A 17,065-nucleotide genomic window follows, 5' to 3' on the forward strand; every position below is an offset into this window, starting at 1 on the left:
TGCAACTCCATCACAGAGACCATGCAGGGAAGGTTTATGTGGACTGCATCAGCTACCTGGAAAAAGCTCTGGTGTGGCATTGAAACTTCTTTCTCCAGCTATCTCCGAATCCAGACTTGACTTTTTCCCCAGATTCTCCAACTACAGGCTATATAATATCTGCATTAACAAATTAAAAAGGGAATAAAATCGAATAATCCCCTTCTTTCTCTAATATTGGCCTAAACTATTTAAGCAGGACATTGTTTTGTTTTGTTCTATAATTTCTGAAACATACCATCACAGCGTCCTATTCCATCATGAGCATGTGAAAGATATTCTTAGATAAATCAAAAGATACTGGAGTGAAAATAAAGGTAACCACTAACAAAGTATGACCTAGTATGGGCTTAATTCTGTTCTCTACAAGGTTTGTGTTGAAGTCTTAACCCTCAGTACCTTAGATTGGAACTATATTTGGAGACAGAGATTTTAAAGAGGTATTAGTTTAAAATGGGGTCATTAAGATCGGACCTGATCCCACTTGCTTGATGTGCACTGGGTGTTACATGTAAGTGATGAATCACTAAATTTTACTCCTGAAACTACTATTACACGATATGTTAGCTAACTAGAATTTAAATAAAAAGTTGAAACAAATGAACAAATAGAAGATAGGCCTTAATCCAGTATGATTGGTATTGTTATAAGAACGGAGATTAGGGGGGCGCCTGGGTGGCTCAGCGGTTTAAAGCCTCTGCCTTCGGCTCAGGTCATGATCTCCGGGTCCTGGGATCGAGCCCCGCGTCGGGCTCTCTGCTTGGCAGGGAGCCTGCTTCCCACCTCCTCTACCTACTTGTGATCTCTGTCTGTCAAATAAATAGATAAAATCTTAAAAAAAAAAAAAAAAAAAAGGAAAGGAGATTAGGACACACACACACACACACACACACACACAGAAGGAAGACCACATGAAGTCCAAGTGAGAAGACAGCCATCCCCAAGCCGAGAAGAAAGAACTCAGAAGGAAGCAGGTCTGCTGGTACCTTGATCTCAGACTTCCAGCTTCCAGAATCATAAGAAAATAAATTTCTGTTGTTTAAGTCACTCAGTCTGTGGTGTTTTGTTATGTAAATCCTAGCAAATGAACACACTGCCAATGTTTGCCTTTAAAATAAAGATATAGGTCCACAATCTTTTTTTTTTTTTTTTTAAGGGGCTTGGTGTGATTTGGAGTTGGATTTTATTTTATTTTATTTTATTTTTAATTTTAGAACATGTGCTACTTCTGTAAAACACCAGCAGTGGACTGGGGCCACCAGGTGTAATGAAACTCATGAGGATTCTGCAGAGAGATGTGTGAATATTCACACTACAGGTGAAACATAAAATACAAATTGTTTCACATCAGTTCAGGTCAGGAGTTGATACAAAAAGACTGGTCACAAGCCAAAATCAACTTTGAACATACTCCACTCCATTCCTGAGACAGAACATTAGAGGTGTGTAGGACTTGTTAAAGTACTTGTTACTGAGTGTGCTATTTTGTAATTTGATAAGGCAAATGTTTAATAATTCGTTGACTTATTTTTGGTCCACTTCTATATGTCAAAAGGCAAGTGATTACATTCCTGATATCAGCTACTTTGCTGATATAAATGAGCCCCATTTTTGTCAGACCTTTATATCTAGAAGTACAGATATATCATTACAAAATAGACTCATCAGAACTTCAAGTGAATTCAGGTTCTCCAATTTTTAAAACATTTCTCTTCATTAATAGATTCAACTCTCAATGTCTAGTTACTCTCTAGTTACACGTAGACTTCTAAGTTTTATTATTTGTTTGTTAAGTCTGCTACCCTTACTTTCTGAACACTAAACAGAAGGTGATTTAGCTCGCACAAGGAGAAGACGATCAGGATGGATCCTAAATATCCATAGTATATTGAGCAACAATTATCAGAATATTGCCCATAGATGTTCCTTCCCTCTATGGATCACAAATAATCACGTGCTGGGGGGAGAGGAGTTCACATACCCCAGTGAAGCACCAACATTTCTAACCCAACTCAAGCTCCTTTCTGTCACCTTATTATGACCTAAATCATTCTGATATGGAAAATCTACAGTACAAATCTCTTCCTTGCATGTTGCTTTAAGGAAGTATTCCCTGTGCAAGCTGGTGCAACCACTCTGGAAAACAGTGTGGAGGTTCCTCAAAAAACTGAAAATAGAGCTACCCTACGACCCAGCAATTGCACTACTGGGTATATATCCTAAAGATACAAACGTGGTGCTCTGAAGGGGCACGTGCACCCGAATGTTTATAGCAGCAATGTCCACAATAGCCAAACTGTGGAAAGAGCCTAGATGTCCATCAACAGATGAATGGATAAAGAAGAGGTGGTATATATACACAATGGAATACTATGCAGCCATCAAAAGACATGAAATCTTGCCATTTGCGACGACATGGATGGAACTAGAGGGTATCATGCTTAGCGAAATAAGTCAATTGGAGAAAGACAACTATCATATGATCTCTTGGATATGAGGAAGTGGAGATGCAAGGCGGGGGAGGGGTTGGGGGGAGGTACAAAAAGAAAAAATGAGAAGATGGGATTGGGAGGGAGACAAACCATAAAAGACTCAATCTCAAAAAACAGACTGAGAGTTGCTGGGGGGAGGGGGGACGGGAGAGGGTGGTGGGGAAATGGACATTGGGGAGGGTATGTGCTATGATGAGTGCTGTGAAATGTGTAAACCTGGCGATTCACAGACCTGTACCCCTGGGGATAAAAATACATTATATGTTTATTAAAATTAAAAAAAAAAAAAGGAAGTATTCCCTGGAAGAGTTCTTACAGACCATTGAAAAAGAGATTAGAGTTCAACAGAATCTGTGATCAGCAACGTAGAAGCCTCCAATCTAAATACCTAGATTGATCAGTGCTTGTCCTTAAAATGGGAATTCCAGCCTTGGAAAGAAAAACTACATATTCAATGATTTTTTTAAAGACAAGATGCTGTTTTTAATTGAATATAGACAGTTGCACTGGGTTGAATTTTGTCCCCTCCCACAGAAAAATTCACATCTACCTGGAAGCTGCCTCTATAATCCTATTTGGAAATTGTGTCACCGTGTCTGTAAGTAGTTAAGATGAGATTAAACTGATGAGAAGTCATGAGACACCTAGCGTCCTTATGAGAAAGTTGTGTCAAGTCTTAGGCACCACAAAGAAGAGAACAAAATGTGGAAAAAGAGACAGACATTGGAATGATGCAGCTACAAGCCAAGAAATTCCAAGGATTGCTGGGAAGTGCTGGACGCCAGGGGAGAGATCGGGAACAGATTCTCCCTCAGAACCACCAGGAGGAACTAACCCTCCCAAAACCTTCCCTTCAGATTTCTAGTCTCCAGAACTGTGAGAGAATAAATATCTGTAGTTGTAAGCGATCTAGTTTGTGAAATTTTGTTCCGGCACCCCTAGGGAACTAATATAACCATAGGTAATCTCTTCAGGGAAGACATTCTTTGAAGATAGCGCCAACCAATGCAGAACTGAAATGTGGGAGCAAAACATGTTTAGGTTTTTGTAGAATCTCTGACAATATTAGTGCGAAAAACAGTGCCTGGTGGAGGACAGAAACTCTCGCTGCCTCCTCAACTTCGCACAGCCTCTGCTTAGTTGAGTCTGATCCACTCTTCCGGTTCTCATCTGGACCACGAACTCTTGTCCCTATTACTCTTGGAAGTTTTATTTTGTCTACCCACAGATCCACGATTAAAACTGACCGCAAAGGTTTACCTAAAAAATCAGGGATTACATTCTTTGCATATAGATGAAAGAGAGGGTGTGAAACAGCTATAATTAATAGAGTTTTCCATTCTATTACCTAACTGAGTGATATGGGAATTTTTTTTATCAAGGTAATATTTGAACTTGCAGCCATAATTTCAACTTTCTTCTCAAACATTTAGTGCTGATTCTGTGAGAACTCTTTCTAACAATTCCAAAAATGTTTTGAGAACAACAAAGCATTAGCCAGCCCAAGAGCCCATTAACTGTTAAGAAATATCCAAACATAAATTTTGTGTGAACCTCAACGCCATCTTTTTCCTTTAGTACAAGTAGCACAAGCACAGATTTCAATATGAAAATGTTCCATTATCACTAATTTGAGATTCAGTGTCATTTCAATGGATTTCTGTTTTCAAAAAACCTATGAAGATTTTAGAGAATATTTTTTCAACTTAAAAAACTATTTAGCACTTTGCTACTTTAAATTTAAATTAATTATAAATCATTCTATGCCATGTAGCTAATGGGTGCTAAAAACAGCATTTAAAACTCACATCCTTATTTTTTTTCTTATTTTTTAAATAATGGTTTAAATATTAGACTTGTTGCCCACACAAGTCAGCTTTTCATTTTTGAAAATGTGCCCTTTGACAAAGCACACAGGGTATTGAGAAGGAATATAGGCAAGAAGATGGAGGTTTGTTTGTGGTTTTGATTTTTTTTTTTAATTTTTAAAGAAGAAACACAGTGGCTCTAAATCCCTGAAAATATACCTCTTCATACAGTGTGACTAAGTCTTCAAGGAGCCAAATTTCATATGAGGGTGATACGATCAATAAAACTTTATTAATGGTTCCTGAATCAAAACCTCTTTAGAGACAGGAATTCTCTCCAGGAATTCTTTCGTCAATGGTATTACCCTTTTGAGAGTTAGACAACAGTGATAGCTTCACCTCTCTGAAGCCGACCTTTGCATTCTGTCCACCGAAGGTGTGAATGAAACACAACAGAAATTTACGGTGAGAGTCTTGTTAGGTCAAGCCCACCAGCATTTCAGTGAATTAAAGAACAAACAAATTGCTTTGAAATGTTTGTGATCCTTCTGCTGAATATACGTTTTCATTTAAAGTGGGAAAGCAGCAAATTGGCATGATTGGCATCATACAATTGAGCCACAGTCTGTGGACTAGCCTAATGGCACCTGTTAGGAGTATAATTTAATTCCGTACAAGCAGTATTTTACCAAGTCATATACTACTAGTAATACAAAATCACAAAGTTGACAAATAGAAAGACATATCCTGAAAATAGACCAAGTTAGCAACCTTTTGTATTTATTCCCGGCTTACAGCTGAAGTTTAGAAGCCCTCCCAAGTTTCATAACCAAGAACATGGACAGAGTAGGTACAAACGAAAGAAGCAAGAGACAGGTAAATTATGCCGAGAACTCAATCACAGGCCCTCTGTTCGTTTGTGGATCGCGGAGCTGACACACCAGGGCCAGCCCACACTCCAGTAGGTGAGTATGTGGCACACGTTTAGCCTTTGGCTTTGCCTCCGGAAAAATACTTAAACAGCTAAACCTATATAAAAATTCATACCTTTCAATTATCCCTGCCTGAGAATGGCTTTGCAGTGATGTGCCCAAGATCAGAACAAGGTTAATGCATTTAACATTTTTCTTAAAAAATGGTTTTCAAGCGTCGCTATAGGGAGGGGCCACGAGTTGCCTTTGTTTGACAGGCAAATCTCCTAGCACCCCTCCTGTCTCAGATCCCTGCCACAAAGAAAGGTGACATGGCTTAGACAGGAAGATGCAAGTTTATTCTCAAAAGGCAGCCAGACTTGTCTTGTCTTCAGGGACTTTAATTTTAATATAAGAACATATTGAGAGTATTGATGATAATTTGGAGTTCCCATTTGGTTGCTTTTATGTATAAGAATCTCTAAAATTGTATTCTGAGGATAAAGAAGTATTATATTATTGTAATGGCCAAACTTCTCCCTTGAAGCTAGGAGATTAAGAAAATATTATGCAGATAACAGTAATATACCAAATATTCACATTTTTATATGGCTTTAAATAAACATTTTTCTTTGGGAATAGCCTTTGGCAACATACATAAAACATGTATTGCTCAAACATATGCTCTTTATATATAAATAATATAATGCATGTTTGTGTGACAGAGGCTTACAAAGGGGCGGTTGGGGGGGAGGATGAGTGAAAGCCCCCTGAGCACAATTTTAAACATCCTCTTGTTGACAGTTGGATGTCATTGAACATCTAGTGTGAGACACCAACATCATCACATATAAGTAGAGATACAATGCATATTTTTTGTATGCTGTGAGGTGGAAGTAGTAAGAGAGAAACAAAATTATCAAACTTTGAAAAATGGAGAACTGATCTTTGTGACTTAGACACAAATGTTTTCTGCCTTATCCCAGAAAAATATTCAAATTGTATATGTTTAGGGAGTGGTTTGGGGGCCAGTATGAAGAGAGTCTCACATAATCAAAACAATAGCAACAATGACAGTAACAACAACAACAAAAAACTTTACATTTCTGCACGTAGCTTTATAATGTAGGTTCCAAAAGTTGAATAAGATTCACCAACTTGTGAATCACCTGCATGAATTTTGTAAATCAGATGTGAGTCGGATGGAGGACTTACCACAGAAAAATGGCTTACATGTCTAGTTCTTATATAAAATATTTTATGGGAAAAATAGAGTGTTAGCTTGGTGAAATCAGATATGTTTGTTATCTGTAGATTTTATCCTTTTAAAAAAAATTCATTTTCTTTAAATCTTTGGTCCTTACCCTTTTACTCTTCACATAAGCATTAAACAAAGTTTTAATCTTATTGACTATCGAGAATCATTTAACATTAATAATGACTAGATATGGGACACTGGGGTGGCTCAGTTGGTTAGGTGTCTGCCTTTTACTCAGGTCATGATCCCAGGGTTCTGGGATCAAGTCCCGCATAGGGTTCCTAGATCAGCAGGGAGTCTGCTTCACCTTCACCTGCCCCTCCCCCTACATGTGCTCTCTCTCTCTCTCTCTCTGACCAATAAATAAACAAAATCTTTTTTAAAAATGAGTAGATGTACAGCTATTTAGATCTTCTTTAAATGCATCATTTTGACATCTATAAATAATAAAATCCTGGAAATGTACAAAATCTATTATATCAAATCATTTTATGAGAAAAGAATCCATTTTACATACTTAACAAAGTAAAAGCTTTACTAAATTAGCATATTATATATGCATATTTGTGTATATATGTATATATGTTATATATGTGTGTATATAATATATATATGCATATCTTAAAACTGATCAATTTAGCCTAAAGACTAATTCCACAAGATACACATTTAGTACTATATAATCAAGTTGAAAATCTCACTTGTTTTTTCACTATGGAAACAGTCATATAGAATTACTTAAAGGATAAAAGGAAGTGTGTGTGTGTGTGTGTGTGTGTGTGTTGGTCTAGAAATCAGATGACCCATACTGTGTGTGCTTCTAGATAAATGACTTCATAGAAATCATTTACCTTCCATCTGGTTCAATATTTTTAATCAGAAAAATGGTGACACCAAGATCTGCCCTGTTGGCCACAATCATAATATGACATGTATGAACTCAAAATGAAAATCATAAAGTATTTTGCAATTAATTAGCTGCTTTTAGAACCAGATATGAACAAGATAAATGGAGATTAGTAATGGAAAGAGAGAGAATTAACTGCAATAATCTACCTGATGTAATTGTGTTTTACACAATATTAAGCTGGTCAGAGGTGGGAAATTCTGTCAATTGGCTGCTACCTGACAATAAATAAATTATCTCACTGATTTTTCCCCCTAAAATGACTGAAAAGATGAGTTGTTTTGGCAATACTGTAAACACAGCCAGAGAAAAATTTCACCTTCTCTAACCTCCATTAACTATCTGAATTTGAAACCAAATGCAGATGGAGAACTCATTATTGGAGTGACAACCCCTATTGTAATTAAAAAACATGGGATCTATTTCTAAAGTAGGGGTAAGGCAAAGGGCGAAGAAATGTCTGACCCTTTCCATGCATTATCCCAAGGTTTCTTAACATGAAAGTGCTTCAGCTGTTTCAAGCAGATATACTGACCTATGACTGACTAGCTACTACAACTAGGGACAGAAAATTTTAAGTGCTATTAATTAGCCACTAGAGTATAATAGTCCAAAGGTGAGAATTAGAATAAATTCTAGGATGTCTGCAGATTCCTCTCACACAATTGTATAAACTTCACCATTCTCTTTCCAAAGGACATGTTTATACCAATATAATGTGACTAAATTAAATCCTTGGTGCAATGTTTGTTTTTTGTTTTGTTTTGTTTTGTTCGTTGCCAGTTTCAATGTATCTATTGATCTCACACCCAAATAATTATGGAGCCTTCACATCTCATTTTGCTACCCGATATATGAGCCGAAATCAATTCCTTTTCACTCCCTTTTTCTTGGTGCTGAATGCTGTTTCAAAAGGAGTATCAGACATTTTAGTACAGCGACCTGGTGAGCCATGTTTTATGCCGGATAACCTAGAAACAAAAACAAAAACAAAAACAGTGAAAAGTTAGTTATTTCGCTGAACTTCTTTATCCTGGAAAGTAAGGCAGCATACAGAAGCCGTTAAAGGAAAGAAGTGAAACCCATAGGCAAAAAAATCCTGTATGGTCCTCTCTGTCTTACAGTTTCTGGTTTATCAGATTCAAACTAAGCAACAACAAAAAGTCATGCAACTGATGCTCTATAATATTAATTCTCTAATCTAGTTCCTTTGTATCCACTTTGTATCCACTTAAAATTTGTAAACAGTAGTCACGGCAATTAATTAAATTTCCTCGCCATTAAAATGACATTTGAAATTCACCTTTGTGTAACTTGGATTTTCATGCAGTGTGGACATTATCTTATTCCTCATCTTCATATGCTTCTCGTTTTCCCTATTGAATGGTAATTCTACCATCCAGATGCCAAACTGCGAGAATATTCTTCCAGCGGCAGCATATGGTTCCTTGGCAAGCTTATCTAGCATCTGTACAAAAAGCTTATAGTTTCCTTTGGGTATGTAATACTTCTGGCTGCTAAGAGGCGATTTGTGTAGTCTCTTCCTCACAGACACTATTTCTCTTGACAAACCTTTGGTTCTAAGCAAATTTTGTACTTTCTTTTTTTGTCCATTTGAGAATCAGGGATCTACAACAGCTTGCTTTCTAGCCAGGCAGCTCTCCAAGTAGCCTCACTCTATGACCCCAGGACGGATATGGCACTGATACAAATTGGTTTAAATACATTAAGAGTTTATTTAGCTACCTCAATAAGGAATATTTTGTTACTAACGAAACTGGAAGATTATCTACGCTGGGGTCGCTATTCCTGATGGTTGTCAAGGTATACAAAAACTGGTAGGGTAACAACACATGAATGGGTACAGTGTTCAGCATCAGTGCTGTTGTAGATGGTGCGTGTGTGATGTGTGGCTTTTCATACGCAAGTCCCCCCCACTGAAAATGCAGTTTCTGCAGCTGTTCCGACTGAGCTCCCCAGAGGGTGTATAGCATCAGTCCCTCCAGCACTAGGACTGTGGGGAAATGTTTTGTCAGTCCTCATTTTATCTAAGCCCTACAAGCAAATCTGCCAGAATTAGATACTGTTTCACACTGACGAATTTAAGAGTTAACTTATGTCAAACTGAGAACAAAATCCTTTACAACTCCTCACAACCTTCCCATCATATCCTCTAAGGTGGGGCTCATCTTCTCAGACGAAAGTAACCAAAATGCCTGAAAAGGAAACATCTTTCAATAGGAGTCATTTATTCCTGTTGACAAGCTAAGGCAAAACAAAATGTATGAAAAAGTATCAACAGCCATGCTCTTGTACTATGTATGCAATATTCCTAGAAGCTAGCATTCTCTGTATCCCATACCTTTCTTGCACGGTCCTTTTAAGAATATCTTTTTTAAATGGGCCCTTAGGAAAAAATAAAACAAAATGGGCCCTTAGCAATACAGAATTGAAGTGTATTTCTACTATCTGTAATTTCTCATGGATGGTTACATGATCTGAGATTTCTGAATAATGTTTTAGTGAACTTGATGGAGGAGCAGAAGATCTGAGCTACATTGAAGGATGTGTGCCTCGGGTGTGTTGAGTACTGTTTAGAGATGACAGTATTTCCCACATACTATTTTGTGGGGGGTATTCAAAATAATGGCTAATTCCTTCATTCGAGAACAGTAAATGTATTTAAGCAAAGTGAAACAGGCTTCGTTATCAGAAGACGTCTTCGAGCCTTCAGTATACTGGTGTGCGTTGTGACTCTCTAAAAGAAATCTTCTTTACGTGATACTTTACCCTGAACTCTTCTTTCCTAAGTCTACTGGACTGCTGCTGTGCATAATTTTGGGAAATTCTTATATATAGAAAGAGTCTGCTTCGGGATTTCTTAAGTTCATTGTATAATATTACTTTGAGACCTTCAGTAAATACTCCAAAAATACAGGATCCGTAATGAAATGCACCTACTTAATGCAAATAATATTGGAGATTCCTAATATAGATTCAGCATAGTTAGAGTATTTACAAACCTTAGAGTAATATATATAGTGTGTATATATATATTATATGCATATAATATATATATACACATTATATATATATATATATATATATATATATATATATATATATAAAATGATTTGTGGTCACTATAGTAGATTGGACTGATATGGAAAAACTGACACCTGCCTACTACAAAGACAGGTAAATGCCAGATAATTTGGAATCAAGATATGGTTCAATACATTAAAAAAATTAAAAGAAAAGAGAGAGAAATCCCAATATATAGATATGAACATTAAGTACTTAAAGAGAATGCAAAGGGAAGATAGCTCAGTGCATTGTCAAAACTCGGTAACCATAGGAATGGATCTTTTGGCTTATTAAAGTTTGATTTTCATAATTACTTTCTTCCAGACTTCAAATTATTCTTGAGTAAAATTTTGCTAATTCATAATTTTCTTTTAAAGAGTGTCTATTTCTTTTCAAGTTTACAAGTTAATTGGTATAAAGTTGCTTAAATCCTTGACTTTGATTTTTAAAAATCTCTATGGAGATAAATACATTGAAAGCAGTAGAAATTCGTTAAATGCTTTGGGATACAGTTAGCAAAAATTATTTTGGATCCTCAGATTAACTCAGAGAAAATAGCCAATTGAAAAATGTCTTCAAAGTGTACCAACAATTTGAAGTCACATTTCAGAGGTTTGGTCTGGTATGAAGTTTGTGATATGGGGCGCCTGGGTGGCTTCGTAAGTTAGGTGTCCAGCTCTTGGTTTCGGCTCAGGTCATGATTTTAGGGTCATGGGATCGAGCCCTGAGTTGATCTCTGCACTCAGCACCGAACCTGCCTGTGATTCTTTCTTTCCCTCTCCCTCTGACCTCCCCCTCAAATCAATAAATAAAATCTTAAAAAAAATGGAATATGTGATCTCATATTCCATTACACAGCGTAGGGGTCAAAGGCAGAGAAATTGGAACTATGTTTAGGAAATGGGTTAAGACTAAGGAAGGGAAATCACTCAGTCATAGTCGCTCCTTGTGACTGAGCATCCTGGAAGTGAAGAGTGGGGGATGGGCAACAGTCTAGACCTACTGAGTGCCCATGACAATCAACACCTACCAGATACCAGAATGAAAGACAGGGAAGTTGGCAGGAGGGAAAAAGGAGTTTCTCAGACAGTGATTGGCCACCAGCTTTGTGTTGAAGACATGTGAATTGGGATTAACCTTTTGATATCAAATCTCAGCCCCTGTCCACATCATGTCTGTGACCTAATCAAATGTATTTTTAAACTTTCTAGATTTAAGTTCCTTCCTTTACAAAAGACAGACAATAGTTCTTACCCAGTACGGTTCTTGTGAAAATTAAATGAGATGATCTTTTGAAGTCCTTGTCAAGGACACAGAAAATGTTAATAAGTGTTAATATTATTATTAGCGGGATTAATAGCCTGAGATCCACCTAAAGCCAGTCCTCAGCAGCTGACAGCAAGATAAAGGAAGGGGAAGTGGATTCTATTAGTATACATTTTGATACTGAAATGTTGGGTTTCTGTAAGTGAACCCAACTTCAATAAAGCTGGGAAGATAGAGGTATGAGAGTAAAGAAAGGAAAGCCATGTAAATGGCTTTTGCCTTGTGCCCTGAAGGACTCAAGACAGGTCAATACTGACAGCAAGTGAAAACTGTGCCCAAGATTCTTACGGCAGTTAAAAAAAAAAGAAGACTGAAATGTTGGCTCAAAAGCCTCAAAATAAACATCATCAGAGTCACTGTATCCTCTGTTATTTCCACCGTGTTATCATTTTACCTACAAAAGAAAAATGCGGTTGGTGAAATGTGATCTTAGATTCTTTGTTACTAGTACTTAAGTGGCATAAAGCTCTGATACTATGAATGAGTAACTGATAATAGGTAGATAATAGCAAGTAAGTTTGGCTTAAGAGGCAAACAACAATTTAGAAAATCCGTCTCTGCCAATCCATCCTTACTCTTGGGGCAAGCTCGGTGTCCTTCAATTCTTTGGTTAGCTTAGATCACCCAGAAAGATAATAACATAGATCCTTGGTTATTTACCTTATATCCAACACCTTTTTTCTTCCTTCTTGATTAATAATAATAATAATAATAATAATAAACTACTTTCCAGTTATGTCATCTCACTGTGTCATATAACTTACTTCCGCTGCCACTATTCTCCGTCCCAAGGTATAGATTCTGAATATTCTATCCGATCTAATCATTTCACAAATCTTATATTAATTTGCTTTTTACCATCTAAATTAAAAGTTCTACCTAAGTTGGCAAGTTTATGATCATTCTACTTCAACCTTTAAGACTTACAAAATATTGATCACATTCACCTTCTGAATCTTTTTCTCTGTCTTATTTCACTTAGCATGTACCCTCAAGGTCCATCCATGTTGTATCAAATGTTTTCCTTTTTATTATGGCTGAATAATATTCCACATATATATCTCACATTTTCCTTATCCATTCATCCATTGCTGGAAATTTAGGTGGCTTCCATATCTTGGCTACTGTATATAATGCTAAAATAAACATGGGGGTACAGATTTTTTTTTTTTGAGTTAGTATTTTTGTTTTCTTTGGATAAATACCTAGAAGTAGAATTGGATCCTAAGGTAATTCTATTTTTAATTTCTTGAGGAAACTCCATAATGCTTTCCACAGTGGCTGCACCAACTTCATTCCTACTTACAGTGCACAAGGGTTCCCTTTTCTCCACATCCTTGCCAACACTCTTTTTTTTTTTTTTTTTTTAATCCTTTGGATACTAACCATTCTAATGTGTGTGAGGTGATATGTCATTGTGGTTTTTGATTCTCATTTCCCTGATGATGAGTGATGTTGAGTATCTTTTCATCTTGACCATCTAAATGTCTTTTTTGGAGAAAAACATCTACTTATGTCTTCTGCCCACATTTAAATTGAATTATTTTTCTTTCATTTTTATATTGAGTTGTACGAGGTTTTTTTGTTTGTTTGTTTAAATATTTTGGATCTTAATACCTCAGTAGGTTATTTTGTATTTTGTTTCCATCATTGTGCAGTTTTTAGTTTGATGTAGCCCCATCTTGTTGATTTTAGTTAATTCATTTTCTGTGTTCTTTTGATTTTTTATTTGCCTTTGTGTGATTTTATTTTTTAGATCTGTAAGAGCTTTTTCAGGAACACTGACCTATACTGCACAGACCACTGATGTGTATACACTAGTTTTCTTTTTTTTTTTAACTGTAGTAAATTAGACATAACATGAAGTTTACCCTCAGCCATTTTTAAGCATACAGTTTAGAACTGTTAAGAACATCCACACTGTTGTGCAACCAGTCTCTAAATCTCTTCATCATGCAAAACTGAAACACTGTGTCTATTCAACCACTCCCCATTTCTGCTTCCCTTCCCCCCAGCTCCTGGCAACCACCATTCAACAATCAAAGTAATTTTGTGTGTGTGCTGTTTGTTATTGTTTTGTTTTTTTTTCCCTACATCCATTCCTGAGATGGCTGGTATTTTATTGGTCTTCTAGGACACAAAATCTATTTGGCTGATATTAGCTGGCAATAGTTTTCAGAATCACAGATTGCTTTTGTAGGTTGTAACTCTAGTTTAACATCCATGACTCCACAGAGGAGTTTTCTGGAATTTCCAGCCTTAAGCCTACCTGAATGAGAATTATAAGGGGCATTTGTAAAACATGCAGATTCTGAACTGTACCTCAAATGAACGATGCCAGAACTGTCTATATAATTTGTTTTCTCACCAGCAAGTCCTCAAAATCTACACTCTTTCAAAAGATCCTGATGATCCTTAAGCAAATTAAAATGTGGTCATCTTAATTGTGTAATTCTTCAATATGTAATTCAACAATCCTATTCTATTACGAAACTCACAGCTAAACCAAGAAAACTACTATCCATCCTGTGTCATCCATAACTTGGAGACAGGACATTGAATCTTGTGACTAAGATAGAGTGAATTGAGAGGAGAGGAGGGATGAAGAGTCACCCTGACAGCTGTGTTCCTGGGGCAGGGTGCATATTTCTAGGTCTTTTCACTGGATACTTACTTGGTCAAGGGCCAATGTAGTTAGTGTTTCAGTTTTCCTCTTCTTTGCTATAAGTCCATCTTATAGTTGACCCAGCTCTATAACAAATGTGTTCCCATAGCCTTTTTTATTCTGGAGTTGTAAATTTAGGTTGCCAAAAGGGCCTGAATTTGAAGGGGAAAGGCGACGGGTCTCATCCCCTCGTTTCATTGACTTCAGTGGGGTGAACATCAGTCTCTATAGGATCGAGATTCAGTCTCTGATGGTGACCTGACTTCAGAGGCGAGGTAGACCTGAAGGAGATGTCTTCCAAGTTTACGTCTCACTTCTATTTCCAAGGAAGAGAGGGGGAAAAAAACAAACAAACAAACAAAAAAAAAAACAAAGGCATCATCTATATACATGCATAACAAAGAACGCCATACACATGAAGCAAAGCGTTCTACCCAGATGATCTATTTTGTTAATTTGTGCCTTTCGTGAGGTGTAAATACAGTCATCAGATAAGCCTCCTATATGATCCTAAAAACGATACTGAAATATTTTATTTTTCCAAGTAAATGACCAAAGAAAACCAATCTGCAAACTATGAAAGACTTAACCATTTTGCTGCAGGATTTCATTGGTCCTTGTAGTTTCAACGACTTTATCTTGTAAATCAAATATTAAAGCTTCGCAGAAATTTCTTGATTCTTATTTATCACTTACTATGCTTATCTTGTCTCCTCGGCTAATGCCTAATCCTGATGACTTGTTTTGCATGTGTCTCAGTGGATTCGGGCTCACTTTTCTGAATACGTTCAAATGGAAAACTTTCTTCCAAACCTGTCTCCGCAAAGAAAAACTGTAGCGTGGCCCAGGGCAGTGTGGTTGCGGAGCTGCATTCCAACATGGCCGGCTTCACATTTGGTCACTTCAGAGCCCACTTTCAAACTGTTACTTTAGCCTTTGAAGTACTGATTTAGTTTCAGGAATTCAAACAAAACAAAACAAAACAAAAAACAAAAAACTCTGTAACCCTGAGCACTACCAAATCGTAGTATTTCACAGAACACTTAAAATCAGTCATTATGTACATACCACTTTAAAAAATGCATATAAATATAGTTTTAATTGTATTGAGTACCTGTGTTTATGAGTATGTGTTATTAAATCACAACTTTCACAGTATAGTCGCTGTGGGGGACCTAGTAGTCTTTGGCAGTACTAAGGAACAAAAAGCTAGGAAGAGATACATTTCATTTAGTATAAAAATATCAGTGTTTAGGATTAAGTATCTGAAAGTTTTTAAGGAAAGCTATACACATAATTCATGATTTGGGTAAGAGAAAACAAGCATTTTACCAAAACTGAGAAGTTATACTATATGTTCTATAAAGACGTGTAACTGCCTGGTGCTAGTTTAGGTAGGCTTTGAGCATTATTCTCTTATGCTAGTATGATTTAAATATCGTATTGTCCAGGACCTTCACTAGAGGAAAACCCCATGGTTGGTGGGTAACCAGAAACTGAGGCAAAGAATGATAATAAATGTTTTGACGCACCCGTATTCCAATTTCCAGTTGAACCTTTTTAGACACTGATTTCCAAGCATTCCGTTCTACCTGAATCAGAAAAAAGTACAGTGAAATGTAAATAATGTATACTGTATTTAGAAAAACAACGTAAATACTTTATAGACTGTTCAGTAAATAATGTATATACTTAGAAAAACAGTATAAATATTTCATGGACTGCTGGGCCCCTGTTAAGACTCAGATTAAACCTCTGGGTTTAAAGAACACTATGTTTATCAAAACTCAATTTCTTCTATGCAATAGAATTCTGCAAGGTTTGGATAAATGGCCATATATAAGCTTTGTATTCATGATACAGCCCTACTGCAGTCACTGTATTAAGTATACATTATACTTTTTAGTTGCTGCACACTGAAATCGTATGAACTTCCAAGTCTGAGCTATGTTTTACTGTTATAAAATATACAGAAAGACTTCTTGTCAAGCCTTTGCCAACCCTGCCAGTCACATTATACATTCATATTATATTCTTGATCTATCAGGATTACAATCCAGAGTCACATATTTCTAATAATAATGTTTACTGTTCTCAACTTCTGATTCCATTAGAGAAATTAATTTCCTTCCTCTCTCCTCTCAGAATAACCCCATTCTTTCTGCATGTATGTCGCCTACTAATGCTTTAAAAAAATCTCTTTTTTTTCAGTTTCCTTTAAATCAGAGCTAAAAATGGACTTCCCATGTCTGTCCTTTCAGTACTTTCGCTCTATAGCATATCTTTGCAAGCTCCGCATTTAATATTCAATATCTATTGTTAAATTCCTCATAAAATGCCAGTAAGTGCTCATATGTTCTAATTAATAGGCATCGTGTGAAGGCCATAACCAGCTTCACAGAGGAGAACAATGAGCTCACAGATCACAGCTGCAATTCACCAGAGGTTGGATGTGAACGTTCCCTCCTCAACTGCTGAGTATTTCAAGCAGGAGAAGCAGCTGGCGAGCGAACAGAACCCAGGATGCAGTAACAGTTTGCTGGAACCAGGAAAAACTATAAATGTCAAATGC

Source organism: Martes martes, assembly GCF_963455335.1.
Source record: "Martes martes genome assembly, chromosome: 2".
Classification (NCBI taxonomy): Eukaryota; Metazoa; Chordata; class Mammalia; order Carnivora; family Mustelidae; genus Martes; species Martes martes.